Consider the following 16,843-nt stretch of genomic DNA (forward strand, 5'->3'; position numbering starts at 1 on the left):
TAAAAACATGGCCCTACACAGACGTTCTGCTGTTTTCCTTTTTATTCGTCATGTGTGACACTGCAGTAGAGGGACGCCCGCTACAAAAGACGTATTCTTTACATTCAATTTCAGCATACACGTCGCGAGTGCCATATGACAGGGCCTGTCTCTCGATGTCGATTTGTATTTGGTGTGTCTTAAGTGTCGGTCTGCAGTAGGCCGCTGTTGGCCGAGCGACGTGCAGTCGCCTTACATGAAGCCCCATGGGCAACGCCAGTGCCACTGTGGACAACAGCGCACTGTAGCCAGAGAGAGGAGCCGAAAGGCGCATTTCGCAGTCGAGCCACGCTATCCCACAAGCTGTGCACTAGGTCAGGATTGTGCAGACCGCAAACTTTTGGTGGGCCGACGCTCGTCGTCGATCGTAAGGGCGAAACATTCAAGAGATTTGGAAAACGGCAATGTGGACACCCCCAGCAGCAGCTGTGTGCCAAATCCGATATCTGGTCGAGGGCTGCAAGATTCAGTATGACGAAGTAACAATTTGGGGATAGCTCACAAACGCTAAGATGCCGCCTTCTTAGCTCAGTGGTAGAGCACTGGTCTCGTAAACCAGGGGTCGTGAGTTCGAACCTCACAGAAGGCATTCATTTCTTAAACCTTCCTGCAAGGAGCGGAGCTATCTCGAGCAGCATTTAACACATGGCAGTACACTGAATGAAAGGGATGTTCTACAACCTATGACAAGTATTCTACTGGCCTCAGAGGTTTTCTGAATGCATAGGCAGAACATTGGTTTGTATGCATTTTGTAGTATAATGTCATGCTTGGCGATGTCATTCGTTTACGAGCCTCGCTACAGTGTGCATGCACGTTATCCATGTGAAGAGGCGTAAGCAAATGCTACCATTCTGCGAGATTGCTGCAGAAGGTATACGAATTGCGTTGATATACAGAGCACAAGGGAGCCAAAGTCAAGGCCTCCGTGGCGCAATCGGCTAGCGCGTTCGGCTGTTAACCGAAAGGTTGGTGGTTCGAGCCCACCCGGGGGCGAAATCGTTCTAACCGGCACCGAGGTGAGGACGTACGTCAACTTTGTTAGAGATACACAGCTAGTGTGACAATTTGGCTGCGTTTGAGTGATGCCACAGAGCCTTATACACATTCAGCCAAGTGACACTGTGGGTAAAAACATGGCCCTACACAGACGTTCTGCTGTTTTCCTTTTTATTCGTCATGTGTGACACTGCAGTAGAGGGACGCCCGCTACAAAAGACGTATTCTTTACATTCAATTTCAGCATATACGTCGCGAGTGCCATATGACAGGGCCTGTCTCTCGATGTCGATTTGTATTTGGTGTGTCTTAAGTGTCGGTCTGTAGTAGGCCGCTGTTGGCCGAGCGACGTGCAGTCGCCTTACATGAAGCCCCATGGGCAACGCCAGTGCCACTGTGGACAACAGCGCACTTTTGCCAGAGAGAGGAACCGAAAGGCGCATTTCGCAGTCGAGCCACGCTATCCCACAAGCTGTGCACTAGGTCAGGATTGTGCAGACCGCAAACTTTTGATGGGTCGACGCTCGTCGTCGATCGTAAGGGCGAAACATTCAAGAGATTTGGAAAACGGCAATGTGGACACCCCCAGCAGCAGCTGTGTGCCAAATCCGATATCTGGTCGAGGGCTGCAAGATTCAGTATGATGAAGTAACAATTTGGGGATAGCTCACAAACGCTAAGATGCCGCCTTCTTAGCTCAGTGGTAGAGCACTGGTCTCGTAAACCAGGGGTCGTGAGTTCGAACCTCACAGAAGGCATTCATTTCTTAAACCTTCCTGCAAGGAGCGGAGCTATCTCGAGCAGCATCTAACACACGGCAGTACACTGAATGAAAGGGATGTTCTACAACCTATGACAAGTATTCTACTGGCCTCAGAGGTTTTCTGAATGCATAGGCAGAACATTGGTTTGTATGCATTTTGTAGTATAATGTCATGCTTGGCGATGTCATTCGTTTACGAGCCTCGCTACAGTGTGCATGCACGTTATCCATGTGAAGAGGCGTAAGCAAATGCTACCATTCTGCGAGATTGCTGCAGAAGGTATACGAATTGCGTTGATATACAGAGCACAAGGGAGCCAAAGTGAAGGCCTCCGTGGCGCAATCGGCTAGCGCGTTCGGCTGTTAACCGAAAGGTTGGTGGTTCGAGCCCACCCGGGGGCGAAATCGTTCTAACCGGCACCGAGGTGAGGACGTACGTCAACTTTGTTAGAGATACACAGCTAGTGTGACAATTTGGCTGCGTTTGAGTGATGCCACAGAGCCTTATACACATTCAGCCAAGTGACACTGTGGGTAAAAACATGGCCCTACACAGACGTTCTGCTGTTTTCCTTTTTATTCGTCATGTGTGACACTGCAGTAGAGGGACGCCCGCTACAAAAGACGTATTCTTTACATTCAATTTCAGCATACACGTCGCGAGTGCCATATGACAGGGCCTGTCTCTCGATGTCGATTTGTATTTGGTGTGTCTTAAGTGTCGGTCTGCAGTAGGCCGCTGTTGGCCGAGCGACGTGCAGTCGCCTTACATGAAGCCCCATGGGCAACGCCAGTGCCACTGTGGACAACAGCGCACTGTAGCCAGAGAGAGGAGCCGAAAGGCGCATTTCGCAGTCGAGCCACGCTATCCCACAAGCTGTGCACTAGGTCAGGATTGTGCAGACCGCAAACTTTTGGTGGGCCGACGCTCGTGGTCGATCGTAAGGGCGAAACATTCAAGAGATTTGGAAAACGGCAATGTGGACACCCCCAGCAGCAGCTGTGTGCCAAATCCGATATCTGGTCGAGGGCTGCAAGATTCAGTATGATGAAGTAACAATTTGGGGATAGCTCACAAACGCTAAGATGCCGCCTTCTTAGCTCAGTGGTAGAGCACTGGTCTCGTAAACCAGGGGTCGTGAGTTCGAACCTCACAGAAGGCATTCATTTCTTAAACCTTCCTGCAAGGAGCGGAGCTATCTCGAGCAGCATCTAACACATGGCAGTACACTGAATGAAAGGGATGTTCTACAACCTATGACAAGTATTCTACTGGCCTCAGAGGTTTTCTGAATGCATAGGCAGAACATTGGTTTGTATGCATTTTGTAGTATAATGTCATGCTTGGCGATGTCATTCGTTTACGAGCCTCGCTACAGTGTGCATGCACGTTATCCATGTGAAGAGGCGTAAGCAAATGCTACCATTCTGCGAGATTGCTGCAGAAGGTATACGAATTGCGTTGATATACAGAGCACAAGGGAGCCAAAGTGAAGGCCTCCGTGGCGCAATCGGCTAGCGCGTCCGGCTGTTAACCGAAAGGTTGGTGGTTCGAGCCCACCCGGGGGCGAAATCGTTCTAACCGGCACCGAGGTGAGGACGTACGTCAACTTTGTTAGAGATACACAGCTAGTGTGACAATTTGGCTGCGTTTGAGTGATGCCACAGAGCCTTATACACATTCAGCCAAGTGACACTGTAGGTAAAAACATGGCCCTACACAGACGTTCTGCTGTTTTCCTTTTTATTCGTCATGTGTGACACTGCAGTAGAGGGACGCCCGCTACAAAAGACGTATTCTTTACATTCAATTTCAGCATACACGTCGCGAGTGCCATATGACAGGGCCTGTCTCTCGATGTCGATTTGTATTTGGTGTGTCTTAAGTGTCGGTCTGCAGTAGGCCGCTGTTGGCCGAGCGACGTGCAGTCGCCTTACATGAAGCCCCATGGGCAACGCCAGTGCCACTGTGGACAACAGCGCACTGTAGCCAGAGACAGGAGCCGAAAGGCGCATTTCGCAGTCGAGCCACGCTATCCCACAAGCTGTGCACTAGGTCAGGATTGTGCAGCCCGCAAACTTTTGGTGGGCCGACGCTCGTCGTCGATCGTAAGGGCGAAACATTCAAGAGATTTGGAAAACGGCAATGTGGACACCCCCAGCAGCAGCTGTGTGCCAAATCCGATATCTGGTCGAGGGCTGCAAGATTCAGTATGATGAAGTAACAATTTGGGGATAGCTCACAAACGCTAAGATGCCGCCTTCTTAGCTCAGTGGTAGAGCACTGGTCTCGTAAACCAGGGGTCGTGAGTTCGAACCTCACAGAAGGCATTCATTTCTTAAACCTTCCTGCAAGGAGCGGAGCTATCTCGAGCAGCATTTAACACATGGCAGTACACTGAATGAAAGGGATGTTCTACAACCTATGACAAGTATTCTACTGGCCTCAGAGGTTTTCTGAATGCATAGGCAGAACATTGGTTTGTATGCATTTTGTAGTATAATGTCATGCTTGGCGATGTCATTCGTTTACGAGCCTCGCTACAGTGTGCATGCACGTTATCCATGTGAAGAGGCGTAAGCAAATGCTACCATTCTGCGAGATTGCTGCAGAAGGTATACGAATTGCGTTGATATACAGAGCACAAGGGAGCCAAAGTGAAGGCCTCCGTGGCGCAATCGGCTAGCGCGTTCGGCTGTTAACCGAAAGGTTGGTGGTTCGAGCCCACCCGGGGGCGAAATCGTTCTAACCGGCACCGAGGTGAGGACGTACGTCAACTTTGTTAGAGATACACAGCTAGTGTGACAATTTGGCTGCGTTTGAGTGATGCCACAGAGCCTTCTACACATTCAGCCAAGTGACACTGTGGGTAAAAACATGGCCCTACACAGACGTTCTGCTGTTTTCCTTTTTATTCGTCATGTGTGACACTGCAGTAGAGGGACGCCCGCTACAAAAGACGTATTCTTTACATTCAATTTCAGCATATACGTCGCGAGTGCCATATGACAGGGCCTGTCTCTCGATGTCGATTTGTATTTGGTGTGTCTTAAGTGTCGGTCTGCAGTAGGCCGCTGTTGGCCGAGCGACGTGCAGTCGCCTTACATGAAGCCCCATGGGCAACGCCAGTGCCACTGTGGACAACAGCGCACTGTAGCCAGAGAGAGGAGCCGAAAGGCGCATTTCGCAGTCGAGCCACGCTATCCCACAAGCTGTGCACTAGGTCAGGATTGTGCAGACCGCAAACTTTTGGTGGGCCGACGCTCGTCGTCGATCGTAAGGGCGAAACATTCAAGAGATTTGGAAAACGGCAATGTGGACACCCCCAGCAGCAGCTGTGTGCCAAATCCGATATCTGGTCGAGGGCTGCAAGATTCAGTATGACGAAGTAACAATTTGGGGATAGCTCACAAACGCTAAGATGCCGCCTTCTTAGCTCAGTGGTAGAGCACTGGTCTCGTAAACCAGGGGTCGTGAGTTCGAACCTCACAGAAGGCATTCATTTCTTAAACCTTCCTGCAAGGAGCGGAGCTATCTCGAGCAGCATCTAACACATGGCAGTACACTGAATGAAAGGGATGTTCTACAACCTATGACAAGTATTCTACTGGCCTCAGAGGTTTTCTGAATGCATAGGCAGAACATTGGTTTGTATGCATTTTGTAGTATAATGTCATGCTTGGCGATGTCATTCGTTTACGAGCCTCGCTACAGTGTGCATGCACGTTATCCATGTGAAGAGGCGTAAGCAAATGCTACCATTCTGCGAGATTGCTGCAGAAGGTATACGAATTGCGTTGATATACAGAGCACAAGGGAGCCAAAGTGAAGGCCTCCGTGGCGCAATCGGCTAGCGCGTTCGGCTGTTAACCGAAAGGTTGGTGGTTCGAGCCCACCCGGGGGCGAAATCGTTCTAACCGGCACCGAGGTGAGGACGTACGTCAACTTTGTTAGAGATACACAGCTAGTGTGACAATTTGGCTGCGTTTGAGTGATGCCACAGAGCCTTATACACATTCAGCCAAGTGACACTGTAGGTAAAAACATGGCCCTACACAGACGTTCTGCTGTTTTCCTTTTTATTCGTCATGTGTGACACTGCAGTAGAGGGACGCCCGCTACAAAAGACGTATTCTTTACATTCAATTTCAGCATACACGTCGCGAGTGCCATATGACAGGGCCTGTCTCTCGATGTCGATTTGTATTTGGTGTGTCTTAAGTGTCGGTCTGCAGTAGGCCGCTGTTGGCCGAGCGACGTGCAGTCGCCTTACATGAAGCCCCATGGGCAACGCCAGTGCCACTGTGGACAACAGCGCACTGTAGCCAGAGACAGGAGCCGAAAGGCGCATTTCGCAGTCGAGCCACGCTATCCCACAAGCTGTGCACTAGGTCAGGATTGTGCAGACCGCAAACTTTTGGTGGGCCGACGCTCGTCGTCGATCGTAAGGGCGAAACATTCAAGAGATTTGGAAAACGGCAATTTGGACACCCCCAGCAGCAGCTGTGTGCCAAATCCGATATCTGGTCGAGGGCTGCAAGATTCAGTATGATGAAGTAACAATTTGGGGATAGCTCACAAACGCTAAGATGCCGCCTTCTTAGCTCAGTGGTAGAGCACTGGTCTCGTAAACCAGGGGTCGTGAGTTCGAACCTCACAGAAGGCATTCATTTCTTAAACCTTCCTGCAAGGAGCGGAGCTATCTCGAGCAGCATTTAACACATGGCAGTACACTGAATGAAAGGGATGTTCTACAACCTATGACAAGTATTCTACTGGCCTCAGAGGTTTTCTGAATGCATAGGCAGAACATTGGTTTGTATGCATTTTGTAGTATAATGTCATGCTTGGCGATGTCATTCGTTTACGAGCCTCGCTACAGTGTGCATGCACGTTATCCATGTGAAGAGGCGTAAGCAAATGCTACCATTCTGCGAGATTGCTGCAGAAGGTATACGAATTGCTTTGATATACAGAGCACAAGGGAGCCAAAGTCAAGGCCTCCGTGGCGCAATCGGCTAGCGCGTTCGGCTGTTAACCGAAAGGTTGGTGGTTCGAGCCCACCCGGGGGCGAAATCGTTCTAACCGGCACCGAGGTGAGGACGTACGTCAACTTTGTTAGAGATACACAGCTAGTGTGACAATTTGGCTGCGTTTGAGTGATGCCACAGAGCCTTCTACACATTCAGCCAAGTGACACTGTGGGTAAAAACATGGCCCTACACAGACGTTCTGCTGTTTTCCTTTTTATTCGTCATGTGTGACACTGCAGTAGAGGGACGCCCGCTACAAAAGACGTATTCTTTACATTCAATTTCAGCATATACGTCGCGAGTGCCATATGACAGGGCCTGTCTCTCGATGTCGATTTGTATTTGGTGTGTCTTAAGTGTCGGTCTGCAGTAGGCCGCTGTTGGCCGAGCGACGTGCAGTCGCCTTACATGAAGCCCCATGGGCAACGCCAGTGCCACTGTGGACAACAGCGCACTGTAGCCAGAGAGAGGAGCCGAAAGGCGCATTTCGCAGTCGAGCCACGCTATCCCACAAGCTGTGCACTAGGTCAGGATTGTGCAGACCGCAAACTTTTGGTGGGCCGACGCTCGTCGTCGATCGTAAGGGCGAAACATTCAAGAGATTTGGAAAACGGCAATGTGGACACCCCCAGCAGCAGCTGTGTGCCAAATCCGATATCTGGTCGAGGGCTGCAAGATTCAGTATGATGAAGTAACAATTTGGGGATAGCTCACAAACGCTAAGATGCCGCCTTCTTAGCTCAGTGGTAGAGCACTGGTCTCGTAAACCAGGGGTCGTGAGTTCGAACCTCACAGAAGGCATTCATTTCTTAAACCTTCCTGCAAGGAGCGGAGCTATCTCGAGCAGCATCTAACACATGGCAGTACACTGAATGAAAGGGATGTTCTACAACCTATGACAAGTATTCTACTGGCCTCAGAGGTTTTCTGAATGCATAGGCAGAACATTGGTTTGTATGCATTTTGTAGTATAATGTCATGCTTGGCGATGTCATTCGTTTACGAGCCTCGCTACAGTGTGCATGCACGTTATCCATGTGAAGAGGCGTAAGCAAATGCTACCATTCTGCGAGATTGCTGCAGAAGGTATACGAATTGCGTTGATATACAGAGCACAAGGGAGCCAAAGTCAAGGCCTCCGTGGCGCAATCGGCTAGCGCGTTCGGCTGTTAACCGAAAGGTTGGTGGTTCGAGCCCACCCGGGGGCGAAATCGTTCTAACCGGCACCGAGGTGAGGACGTACGTCAACTTTGTTAGAGATACACAGCTAGTGTGACAATTTGGCTGCGTTTGAGTGATGCCACAGAGCCTTATACACATTCAGCCAAGTGACACTGTGGGTAAAAACATGGCCCTACACAGACGTTCTGCTGTTTTCCTTTTTATTCGTCATGTGTGACACTGCAGTAGAGGGACGCCCGCTACAAAAGACGTATTCTTTACATTCAATTTCAGCATATACGTCGCGAGTGCCATATGACAGGGCCTGTCTCTCGATGTCGATTTGTATTTGGTGTGTCTTAAGTGTCGGTCTGCAGTAGGCCGCTGTTGGCCGAGCGACGTGCAGTCGCCTTACATGAAGCCCCATGGGCAACGCCAGTGCCACTGTGGACAACAGCGCACTTTTGCCAGAGAGAGGAACCGAAAGGCGCATTTCGCAGTCGAGCCACGCTATCCCACAAGCTGTGCACTAGGTCAGGATTGTGCAGACCGCAAACTTTTGGTGGGCCGACGCTCGTCGTCGATCGTAAGGGCGAAACATTCAAGAGATTTGGAAAACGGCAATGTGGACACCCCCAGCAGCAGCTGTGTGCCAAATCCGATATCTGGTCGAGGGCTGCAAGATTCAGTATGATGAAGTAACAATTTGGGGATAGCTCACAAACGCTAAGATGCCGCCTTCTTAGCTCAGTGGTAGAGCACTGGTCTCGTAAACCAGGGGTCGTGAGTTCGAACCTCACAGAAGGCATTCATTTCTTAAACCTTCCTGCAAGGAGCGGAGCTATCTCGAGCAGCATCTAACACATGGCAGTACACTGAATGAAAGGGATGTTCTACAACCTATGACAAGTATTCTACTGGCCTCAGAGGTTTTCTGAATGCATAGGCAGAACATTGGTTTGTATGCATTTTGTAGTATAATGTCATGCTTGGCGATGTCATTCGTTTACGAGCCTCGCTACAGTGTGCATGCACGTTATCCATGTGAAGAGGCGTAAGCAAATGCTACCATTCTGCGAGATTGCTGCAGAAGGTATACGAATTGCGTTGATATACAGAGCACAAGGGAGCCAAAGTCAAGGCCTCCGTGGCGCAATCGGCTAGCGCGTTCGGCTGTTAACCGAAAGGTTGGTGGTTCGAGCCCACCCGGTAGGCGAAATCGTTCTAACCGGCACCGAGGTGAGGACGTACGTCAACTTTGTTAGAGATACACAGCTAGTGTGACAATTTGGCTGCGTTTGAGTGATGCCACAGAGCCTTATACACATTCAGCCAAGTGACACTGTGGGTAAAAACATGGCCCTACACAGACGTTCTGCTGTTTTCCTTTTTATTCGTCATGTGTGACACTGCAGTAGAGGGACGCCCGCTACAAAAGACGTATTCTTTACATTCAATTTCAGCATATACGTCGCGAGTGCCATATGACAGGGCCTGTCTCTCGATGTCGATTTGTATTTGGTGTGTCTTAAGTGTCGGTCTGCAGTAGGCCGCTGTTGGCCGAGCGACGTGCAGTCGCCTTACATGAAGCCCCATGGGCAACGCCAGTGCCACTGTGGACAACAGCGCACTTTTGCCAGAGAGAGGAACCGAAAGGCGCATTTCGCAGTCGAGCCACGCTATCCCACAAGCTGTGCACTAGGTCAGGATTGTGCAGACCGCAAACTTTTGGTGGGCCGACGCTCGTCGTCGATCGTAAGGGCGAAACATTCAAGAGATTTGGAAAACGGCAATGTGGACACCCCCAGCAGCAGCTGTGTGCCAAATCCGATATCTGGTCGAGGGCTGCAAGATTCAGTATGATGAAGTAACAATTTGGGGATAGCTCACAAACGCTAAGATGCCGCCGTCTTAGCTCAGTGGTAGAGCACTGGTCTCGTAAACCAGGGGTCGTGAGTTCGAGCCTCACAGAAGGCATTCATTTCTTAAACCTTCCTGCAAGGAGCGGAGCTATCTCGAGCAGCATCTAACACATGGCAGTACACTGAATGAAAGGGATGTTCTACAACCTATGACAAGTATTCTACTGGCCTCAGAGGTTTTCTGAATGCATAGGCAGAACATTGGTTTGTATGCATTTTGTAGTATAATGTCATGCTTGGCGATGTCATTCGTTTACGAGCCTCGCTACAGTGTGCATGCACGTTATCCATGTGAAGAGGCGTAAGCAAATGCTACCATTCTGCGAGATTGCTGCAGAAGGTATACGAATTGCGTTGATATACAGAGCACAAGGGAGCCAAAGTCAAGGCCTCCGTGGCGCAATCGGCTAGCGCGTTCGGCTGTTAACCGAAAGGTTGGTGGTTCGAGCCCACCCGGGGGCGAAATCGTTCTAACCGGCACCGAGGTGAGGACGTACGTCAACTTTGTTAGAGATACACAGCTAGTGTGACAATTTGGCTGCGTTTGAGTGATGCCACAGAGCCTTATACACATTCAGCCAAGTGACACTGTGGGTAAAAACATGGCCCTACACAGACGTTCTGCTGTTTTCCTTTTTATTCGTCATGTGTGACACTGCAGTAGAGGGACGCCCGCTACAAAAGACGTATTCTTTACATTCAATTTCAGCATATACGTCGCGAGTGCCATATGACAGGGCCTGTCTCTCGATGTCGATTTGTATTTGGTGTGTCTTAAGTGTCGGTCTGCAGTAGGCCGCTGTTGGCCGAGCGACGTGCAGTCGCCTTACATGAAGCCCCATGGGCAACGCCAGTGCCACTGTGGACAACAGCGCACTTTTGCCAGAGAGAGGAACCGAAAGGCGCATTTCGCAGTCGAGCCACGCTATCCCACAAGCTGTGCACTAGGTCAGGATTGTGCAGACCGCAAACTTTTGGTGGGCCGACGCTCGTCGTCGATCGTAAGGGCGAAACATTCAAGAGATTTGGAAAACGGCAATGTGGACACCCCCAGCAGCAGCTGTGTGCCAAATCCGATATCTGGTCGAGGGCTGCAAGATTCAGTATGATGAAGTAACAATTTGGGGATAGCTCACAAACGCTAAGATGCCGCCTTCTTAGCTCAGTGGTAGAGCACTGGTCTCGTAAACCAGGGGTCGTGAGTTCGAACCTCACAGAAGGCATTCATTTCTTAAACCTTCCTGCAAGGAGCGGAGCTATCTCGAGCAGCATCTAACACATGGCAGTACACTGAATGAAAGGGATGTTCTACAACCTATGACAAGTATTCTACTGGCCTCAGAGGTTTTCTGAATGCATAGGCAGAACATTGGTTTGTATGCATTTTGTAGTATAATGTCATGCTTGGCGATGTCATTCGTTTACGAGCCTCGCTACAGTGTGCATGCACGTTATCCATGTGAAGAGGCGTAAGCAAATGCTACCATTCTGCGAGATTGCTGCAGAAGGTATACGAATTGCGTTGATATACAGAGCACAAGGGAGCCAAAGTGAAGGCCTCCGTGGCGCAATCGGCTAGCGCGTTCGGCTGTTAACCGAAAGGTTGGTGGTTCGAGCCCACCCGGGGGCGAAATCGTTCTAACCGGCACCGAGGTGAGGACGTACGTCAACTTTGTTAGAGATACACAGCTAGTGTGACAATTTGGCTGCGTTTGAGTGATGCCACAGAGCCTTATACACATTCAGCCAAGTGACACTGTGGGTAAAAACATGGCCCTACACAGACGTTCTGCTGTTTTCCTTTTTATTCGTCATGTGTGACACTGCAGTAGAGGGACGCCCGCTACAAAAGACGTATTCTTTACATTCAATTTCAGCATATACGTCGCGAGTGCCATATGACAGGGCCTGTCTCTCGATGTCGATTTGTATTTGGTGTGTCTTAAGTGTCGGTCTGCAGTAGGCCGCTGTTGGCCGAGCGACGTGCAGTCGCCTTACATGAAGCCCCATGGGCAACGCCAGTGCCACTGTGGACAACAGCGCACTTTTGCCAGAGAGAGGAACCGAAAGGCGCATTTCGCAGTCGAGCCACGCTATCCCACAAGCTGTGCACTAGGTCAGGATTGTGCAGACCGCAAACTTTTGGTGGGCCGACGCTCGTCGTCGATCGTAAGGGCGAAACATTCAAGAGATTTGGAAAACGGCAATGTGGACACCCCCAGCAGCAGCTGTGTGCCAAATCCGATATCTGGTCGAGGGCTGCAAGATTCAGTATGATGAAGTAACAATTTGGGGATAGCTCACAAACGCTAAGATGCCGCCTTCTTAGCTCAGTGGTAGAGCACTGGTCTCGTAAACCAGGGGTCGTGAGTTCGAACCTCACAGAAGGCATTCATTTCTTAAACCTTCCTGCAAGGAGCGGAGCTATCTCGAGCAGCATCTAACACATGGCAGTACTCTGAATGAAAGGGATGTTCTACAACCTATGACAAGTATTCTACTGGCCTCAGAGGTTTTCTGAATGCATAGGCAGAACATTGGTTTGTATGCATTTTGTAGTATAATGTCATGCTTGGCGATGTCATTCGTTTACGAGCCTCGCTACAGTGTGCATGCACGTTATCCATGTGAAGAGGCGTAAGCAAATGCTACCATTCTGCGAGATTGCTGCAGAAGGTATACGAATTGCGTTGATATACAGAGCACAAGGGAGCCAAAGTCAAGGCCTCCGTGGCGCAATCGGCTAGCGCGTTCGGCTGTTAACCGAAAGGTTGGTGGTTCGAGCCCACCCGGGGGCGAAATCGTTCTAACCGGCACCGAGGTGAGGACGTACGTCAACTTTGTTAGAGATACACAGCTAGTGTGACAATTTGGCTGCGTTTGAGTGATGCCACAGAGCCTTATACACATTCAGCCAAGTGACACTGTGGGTAAAAACATGGCCCTACACAGACGTTCTGCTGTTTTCCTTTTTATTCGTCATGTGTGACACTGCAGTAGAGGGACGCCCGCTACAAAAGACGTATTCTTTACATTCAATTTCAGCATATACGTCGCGAGTGCCATATGACAGGGCCTGTCTCTCGATGTCGATTTGTATTTGGTGTGTCTTAAGTGTCGGTCTGCAGTAGGCCGCTGTTGGCCGAGCGACGTGCAGTCGCCTTACATGAAGCCCCATGGGCAACGCCAGTGCCACTGTGGACAACAGCGCACTTTTGCCAGAGAGAGGAACCGAAAGGCGCATTTCGCAGTCGAGCCACGCTATCCCACAAGCTGTGCACTAGGTCAGGATTGTGCAGACCGCAAACTTTTGGTGGGCCGACGCTCGTCGTCGATCGTAAGGGCGAAACATTCAAGAGATTTGGAAAACGGCAATGTGGACACCCCCAGCAGCAGCTGTGTGCCAAATCCGATATCTGGTCGAGGGCTGCAAGATTCAGTATGATGAAGTAACAATTTGGGGATAGCTCACAAACGCTAAGATGCCGCCTTCTTAGCTCAGTGGTAGAGCACTGGTCTCGTAAACCAGGGGTCGTGAGTTCGAACCTCACAGAAGGCATTCATTTCTTAAACCTTCCTGCAAGGAGCGGAGCTATCTCGAGCAGCATCTAACACATGGCAGTACACTGAATGAAAGGGATGTTCTACAACCTATGACAAGTATTCTACTGGCCTCAGAGGTTTTCTGAATGCATAGGCAGAACATTGGTTTGTATGCATTTTGTAGTATAATGTCATGCTTGGCGATGTCATTCGTTTACGAGCCTCGCTACAGTGTGCATGCACGTTATCCATGTGAAGAGGCGTAAGCAAATGCTACCATTCTGCGAGATTGCTGCAGAAGGTATACGAATTGCGTTGATATACAGAGCACAAGGGAGCCAAAGTCAAGGCCTCCGTGGCGCAATCGGCTAGCGCGTTCGGCTGTTAACCGAAAGGTTGGTGGTTCGAGCCCACCCGGGGGCGAAATCGTTCTAACCGGCACCGAGGTGAGGACGTACGTCAACTTTGTTAGAGATACACAGCTAGTGTGACAATTTGGCTGCGTTTGAGTGATGCCACAGAGCCTTATACACATTCAGCCAAGTGACACTGTGGGTAAAAACATGGCCCTACACAGACGTTCTGCTGTTTTCCTTTTTATTCGTCATGTGTGACACTGCAGTAGAGGGACGCCCGCTACAAAAGACGTATTCTTTACATTCAATTTCAGCATATACGTCGCGAGTGCCATATGACAGGGCCTGTCTCTCGATGTCGATTTGTATTTGGTGTGTCTTAAGTGTCGGTCTGCAGTAGGCCGCTGTTGGCCGAGCGACGTGCAGTCGCCTTACATGAAGCCCCATGGGCAACGCCAGTGCCACTGTGGACAACAGCGCACTTTTGCCAGAGAGAGGAACCGAAAGGCGCATTTCGCAGTCGAGCCACGCTATCCCACAAGCTGTGCACTAGGTCAGGATTGTGCAGACCGCAAACTTTTGGTGGGCCGACGCTCGTCGTCGATCGTAAGGGCGAAACATTCAAGAGATTTGGAAAACGGCAATGTGGACACCCCCAGCAGCAGCTGTGTGCCAAATCCGATATCTGGTCGAGGGCTGCAAGATTCAGTATGATGAAGTAACAATTTGGGGATAGCTCACAAACGCTAAGATGCCGCCTTCTTAGCTCAGTGGTAGAGCACTGGTCTCGTAAACCAGGGGTCGTGAGTTCGAACCTCACAGAAGGCATTCATTTCTTAAACCTTCCTGCAAGGAGCGGAGCTATCTCGAGCAGCATCTAACACATGGCAGTACACTGAATGAAAGGGATGTTCTACAACCTATGACAAGTATTCTACTGGCCTCAGAGGTTTTCTGAATGCATAGGCAGAACATTGGTTTGTATGCATTTTGTAGTATAATGTCATGCTTGGCGATGTCATTCGTTTACGAGCCTCGCTACAGTGTGCATGCACGTTATCCATGTGAAGAGGCGTAAGCAAATGCTACCATTCTGCGAGATTGCTGCAGAAGGTATACGAATTGCGTTGATATACAGAGCACAAGGGAGCCAAAGTCAAGGCCTCCGTGGCGCAATCGGCTAGCGCGTTCGGCTGTTAACCGAAAGGTTGGTGGTTCGAGCCCACCCGGTAGGCGAAATCGTTCTAACCGGCACCGAGGTGAGGACGTACGTCAACTTTGTTAGAGATACACAGCTAGTGTGACAATTTGGCTGCGTTTGAGTGATGCCACAGAGCCTTATACACATTCAGCCAAGTGACACTGTGGGTAAAAACATGGCCCTACACAGACGTTCTGCTGTTTTCCTTTTTATTCGTCATGTGTGACACTGCAGTAGAGGGACGCCCGCTACAAAAGACGTATTCTTTACATTCAATTTCAGCATATACGTCGCGAGTGCCATATGACAGGGCCTGTCTCTCGATGTCGATTTGTATTTGGTGTGTCTTAAGTGTCGGTCTGCAGTAGGCCGCTGTTGGCCGAGCGACGTGCAGTCGCCTTACATGAAGCCCCATGGGCAACGCCAGTGCCACTGTGGACAACAGCGCACTTTTGCCAGAGAGAGGAACCGAAAGGCGCATTTCGCAGTCGAGCCACGCTATCCCACAAGCTGTGCACTAGGTCAGGATTGTGCAGACCGCAAACTTTTGGTGGGCCGACGCTCGTCGTCGATCGTAAGGGCGAAACATTCAAGAGATTTGGAAAACGGCAATGTGGACACCCCCAGCAGCAGCTGTGTGCCAAATCCGATATCTGGTCGAGGGCTGCAAGATTCAGTATGATGAAGTAACAATTTGGGGATAGCTCACAAACGCTAAGATGCCGCCGTCTTAGCTCAGTGGTAGAGCACTGGTCTCGTAAACCAGGGGTCGTGAGTTCGAGCCTCACAGAAGGCATTCATTTCTTAAACCTTCCTGCAAGGAGCGGAGCTATCTCGAGCAGCATCTAACACATGGCAGTACACTGAATGAAAGGGATGTTCTACAACCTATGACAAGTATTCTACTGGCCTCAGAGGTTTTCTGAATGCATAGGCAGAACATTGGTTTGTATGCATTTTGTAGTATAATGTCATGCTTGGCGATGTCATTCGTTTACGAGCCTCGCTACAGTGTGCATGCACGTTATCCATGTGAAGAGGCGTAAGCAAATGCTACCATTCTGCGAGATTGCTGCAGAAGGTATACGAATTGCGTTGATATACAGAGCACAAGGGAGCCAAAGTCAAGGCCTCCGTGGCGCAATCGGCTAGCGCGTTCGGCTGTTAACCGAAAGGTTGGTGGTTCGAGCCCACCCGGGGGCGAAATCGTTCTAACCGGCACCGAGGTGAGGACGTACGTCAACTTTGTTAGAGATACACAGCTAGTGTGACAATTTGGCTGCGTTTGAGTGATGCCACAGAGCCTTATACACATTCAGCCAAGTGACACTGTGGGTAAAAACATGGCCCTACACAGACGTTCTGCTGTTTTCCTTTTTATTCGTCATGTGTGACACTGCAGTAGAGGGACGCCCGCTACAAAAGACGTATTCTTTACATTCAATTTCAGCATATACGTCGCGAGTGCCATATGACAGGGCCTGTCTCTCGATGTCGATTTGTATTTGGTGTGTCTTAAGTGTCGGTCTGCAGTAGGCCGCTGTTGGCCGAGCGACGTGCAGTCGCCTTACATGAAGCCCCATGGGCAACGCCAGTGCCACTGTGGACAACAGCGCACTTTTGCCAGAGAGAGGAACCGAAAGGCGCATTTCGCAGTCGAGCCACGCTATCCCACAAGCTGTGCACTAGGTCAGGATTGTGCAGACCGCAAACTTTTGGTGGGCCGACGCTCGTCGTCGATCGTAAGGGCGAAACATTCAAGAGATTTGGAAAACGGCAATGTGGACACCCCCAGCAGCAGCTGTGTGCCAAATCCGATATCTGG

At 50.2% G+C, this 16,843-nt stretch overlaps 28 non-coding genes across 28 annotated transcripts; all 28 read left to right on the plus strand.

Annotated features, from left to right (window-relative positions):
• Nucleotides 1-556: 556 nt before the first annotated feature.
• Nucleotides 557-628, plus strand: Trnat-cgu (transfer RNA threonine (anticodon CGU)). Its single transcript has one exon. It is a non-coding gene; the product is annotated as a tRNA-Thr (tRNA).
• Nucleotides 629-961: 333 nt separating this feature from the next.
• Nucleotides 962-1,035, plus strand: Trnan-guu (transfer RNA asparagine (anticodon GUU)). Its single transcript has one exon. It is a non-coding gene; the product is annotated as a tRNA-Asn (tRNA).
• Nucleotides 1,036-1,724: 689 nt separating this feature from the next.
• Trnat-cgu (transfer RNA threonine (anticodon CGU)) lies at nucleotides 1,725-1,796 on the plus strand. The gene has a single exon. It is a non-coding gene; the product is annotated as a tRNA-Thr (tRNA).
• Nucleotides 1,797-2,129: 333 nt separating this feature from the next.
• Trnan-guu (transfer RNA asparagine (anticodon GUU)) lies at nucleotides 2,130-2,203 on the plus strand. The gene has a single exon. It is a non-coding gene; the product is annotated as a tRNA-Asn (tRNA).
• A 689-nt stretch (nucleotides 2,204-2,892) lies between these two features.
• Trnat-cgu (transfer RNA threonine (anticodon CGU)) lies at nucleotides 2,893-2,964 on the plus strand. The gene has a single exon. It is a non-coding gene; the product is annotated as a tRNA-Thr (tRNA).
• Nucleotides 2,965-3,297: 333 nt separating this feature from the next.
• Trnan-guu (transfer RNA asparagine (anticodon GUU)) lies at nucleotides 3,298-3,371 on the plus strand. The gene has a single exon. It is a non-coding gene; the product is annotated as a tRNA-Asn (tRNA).
• Nucleotides 3,372-4,060: 689 nt separating this feature from the next.
• Trnat-cgu (transfer RNA threonine (anticodon CGU)) lies at nucleotides 4,061-4,132 on the plus strand. Its single transcript has one exon. It is a non-coding gene; the product is annotated as a tRNA-Thr (tRNA).
• Nucleotides 4,133-4,465: 333 nt separating this feature from the next.
• Trnan-guu (transfer RNA asparagine (anticodon GUU)) lies at nucleotides 4,466-4,539 on the plus strand. The gene has a single exon. It is a non-coding gene; the product is annotated as a tRNA-Asn (tRNA).
• Nucleotides 4,540-5,228: 689 nt separating this feature from the next.
• Nucleotides 5,229-5,300, plus strand: Trnat-cgu (transfer RNA threonine (anticodon CGU)). The gene has a single exon. It is a non-coding gene; the product is annotated as a tRNA-Thr (tRNA).
• A 333-nt stretch (nucleotides 5,301-5,633) lies between these two features.
• On the plus strand, nucleotides 5,634-5,707 carry Trnan-guu (transfer RNA asparagine (anticodon GUU)). The gene has a single exon. It is a non-coding gene; the product is annotated as a tRNA-Asn (tRNA).
• A 689-nt stretch (nucleotides 5,708-6,396) lies between these two features.
• On the plus strand, nucleotides 6,397-6,468 carry Trnat-cgu (transfer RNA threonine (anticodon CGU)). The gene has a single exon. It is a non-coding gene; the product is annotated as a tRNA-Thr (tRNA).
• Nucleotides 6,469-6,801: 333 nt separating this feature from the next.
• Trnan-guu (transfer RNA asparagine (anticodon GUU)) lies at nucleotides 6,802-6,875 on the plus strand. The gene has a single exon. It is a non-coding gene; the product is annotated as a tRNA-Asn (tRNA).
• A 689-nt stretch (nucleotides 6,876-7,564) lies between these two features.
• On the plus strand, nucleotides 7,565-7,636 carry Trnat-cgu (transfer RNA threonine (anticodon CGU)). Its single transcript has one exon. It is a non-coding gene; the product is annotated as a tRNA-Thr (tRNA).
• A 333-nt stretch (nucleotides 7,637-7,969) lies between these two features.
• Trnan-guu (transfer RNA asparagine (anticodon GUU)) lies at nucleotides 7,970-8,043 on the plus strand. The gene has a single exon. It is a non-coding gene; the product is annotated as a tRNA-Asn (tRNA).
• Nucleotides 8,044-8,732: 689 nt separating this feature from the next.
• Trnat-cgu (transfer RNA threonine (anticodon CGU)) lies at nucleotides 8,733-8,804 on the plus strand. Its single transcript has one exon. It is a non-coding gene; the product is annotated as a tRNA-Thr (tRNA).
• Nucleotides 8,805-9,137: 333 nt separating this feature from the next.
• Trnan-guu (transfer RNA asparagine (anticodon GUU)) lies at nucleotides 9,138-9,212 on the plus strand. Its single transcript has one exon. It is a non-coding gene; the product is annotated as a tRNA-Asn (tRNA).
• Nucleotides 9,213-9,901: 689 nt separating this feature from the next.
• On the plus strand, nucleotides 9,902-9,973 carry Trnat-cgu (transfer RNA threonine (anticodon CGU)). The gene has a single exon. It is a non-coding gene; the product is annotated as a tRNA-Thr (tRNA).
• Nucleotides 9,974-10,306: 333 nt separating this feature from the next.
• On the plus strand, nucleotides 10,307-10,380 carry Trnan-guu (transfer RNA asparagine (anticodon GUU)). Its single transcript has one exon. It is a non-coding gene; the product is annotated as a tRNA-Asn (tRNA).
• A 689-nt stretch (nucleotides 10,381-11,069) lies between these two features.
• Nucleotides 11,070-11,141, plus strand: Trnat-cgu (transfer RNA threonine (anticodon CGU)). Its single transcript has one exon. It is a non-coding gene; the product is annotated as a tRNA-Thr (tRNA).
• Nucleotides 11,142-11,474: 333 nt separating this feature from the next.
• On the plus strand, nucleotides 11,475-11,548 carry Trnan-guu (transfer RNA asparagine (anticodon GUU)). The gene has a single exon. It is a non-coding gene; the product is annotated as a tRNA-Asn (tRNA).
• Nucleotides 11,549-12,237: 689 nt separating this feature from the next.
• Trnat-cgu (transfer RNA threonine (anticodon CGU)) lies at nucleotides 12,238-12,309 on the plus strand. The gene has a single exon. It is a non-coding gene; the product is annotated as a tRNA-Thr (tRNA).
• Nucleotides 12,310-12,642: 333 nt separating this feature from the next.
• Nucleotides 12,643-12,716, plus strand: Trnan-guu (transfer RNA asparagine (anticodon GUU)). The gene has a single exon. It is a non-coding gene; the product is annotated as a tRNA-Asn (tRNA).
• Nucleotides 12,717-13,405: 689 nt separating this feature from the next.
• Trnat-cgu (transfer RNA threonine (anticodon CGU)) lies at nucleotides 13,406-13,477 on the plus strand. Its single transcript has one exon. It is a non-coding gene; the product is annotated as a tRNA-Thr (tRNA).
• A 333-nt stretch (nucleotides 13,478-13,810) lies between these two features.
• On the plus strand, nucleotides 13,811-13,884 carry Trnan-guu (transfer RNA asparagine (anticodon GUU)). Its single transcript has one exon. It is a non-coding gene; the product is annotated as a tRNA-Asn (tRNA).
• A 689-nt stretch (nucleotides 13,885-14,573) lies between these two features.
• On the plus strand, nucleotides 14,574-14,645 carry Trnat-cgu (transfer RNA threonine (anticodon CGU)). Its single transcript has one exon. It is a non-coding gene; the product is annotated as a tRNA-Thr (tRNA).
• A 333-nt stretch (nucleotides 14,646-14,978) lies between these two features.
• Trnan-guu (transfer RNA asparagine (anticodon GUU)) lies at nucleotides 14,979-15,053 on the plus strand. The gene has a single exon. It is a non-coding gene; the product is annotated as a tRNA-Asn (tRNA).
• A 689-nt stretch (nucleotides 15,054-15,742) lies between these two features.
• Nucleotides 15,743-15,814, plus strand: Trnat-cgu (transfer RNA threonine (anticodon CGU)). Its single transcript has one exon. It is a non-coding gene; the product is annotated as a tRNA-Thr (tRNA).
• Nucleotides 15,815-16,147: 333 nt separating this feature from the next.
• Nucleotides 16,148-16,221, plus strand: Trnan-guu (transfer RNA asparagine (anticodon GUU)). Its single transcript has one exon. It is a non-coding gene; the product is annotated as a tRNA-Asn (tRNA).
• The last annotated feature ends 622 nt before the right edge of the window (nucleotides 16,222-16,843 follow it).

This window comes from Schistocerca serialis, unplaced genomic scaffold (genome assembly GCF_023864345.2).
Source record: "Schistocerca serialis cubense isolate TAMUIC-IGC-003099 unplaced genomic scaffold, iqSchSeri2.2 HiC_scaffold_1257, whole genome shotgun sequence".
Taxonomy (NCBI): domain Eukaryota; kingdom Metazoa; phylum Arthropoda; class Insecta; order Orthoptera; family Acrididae; genus Schistocerca; species Schistocerca serialis.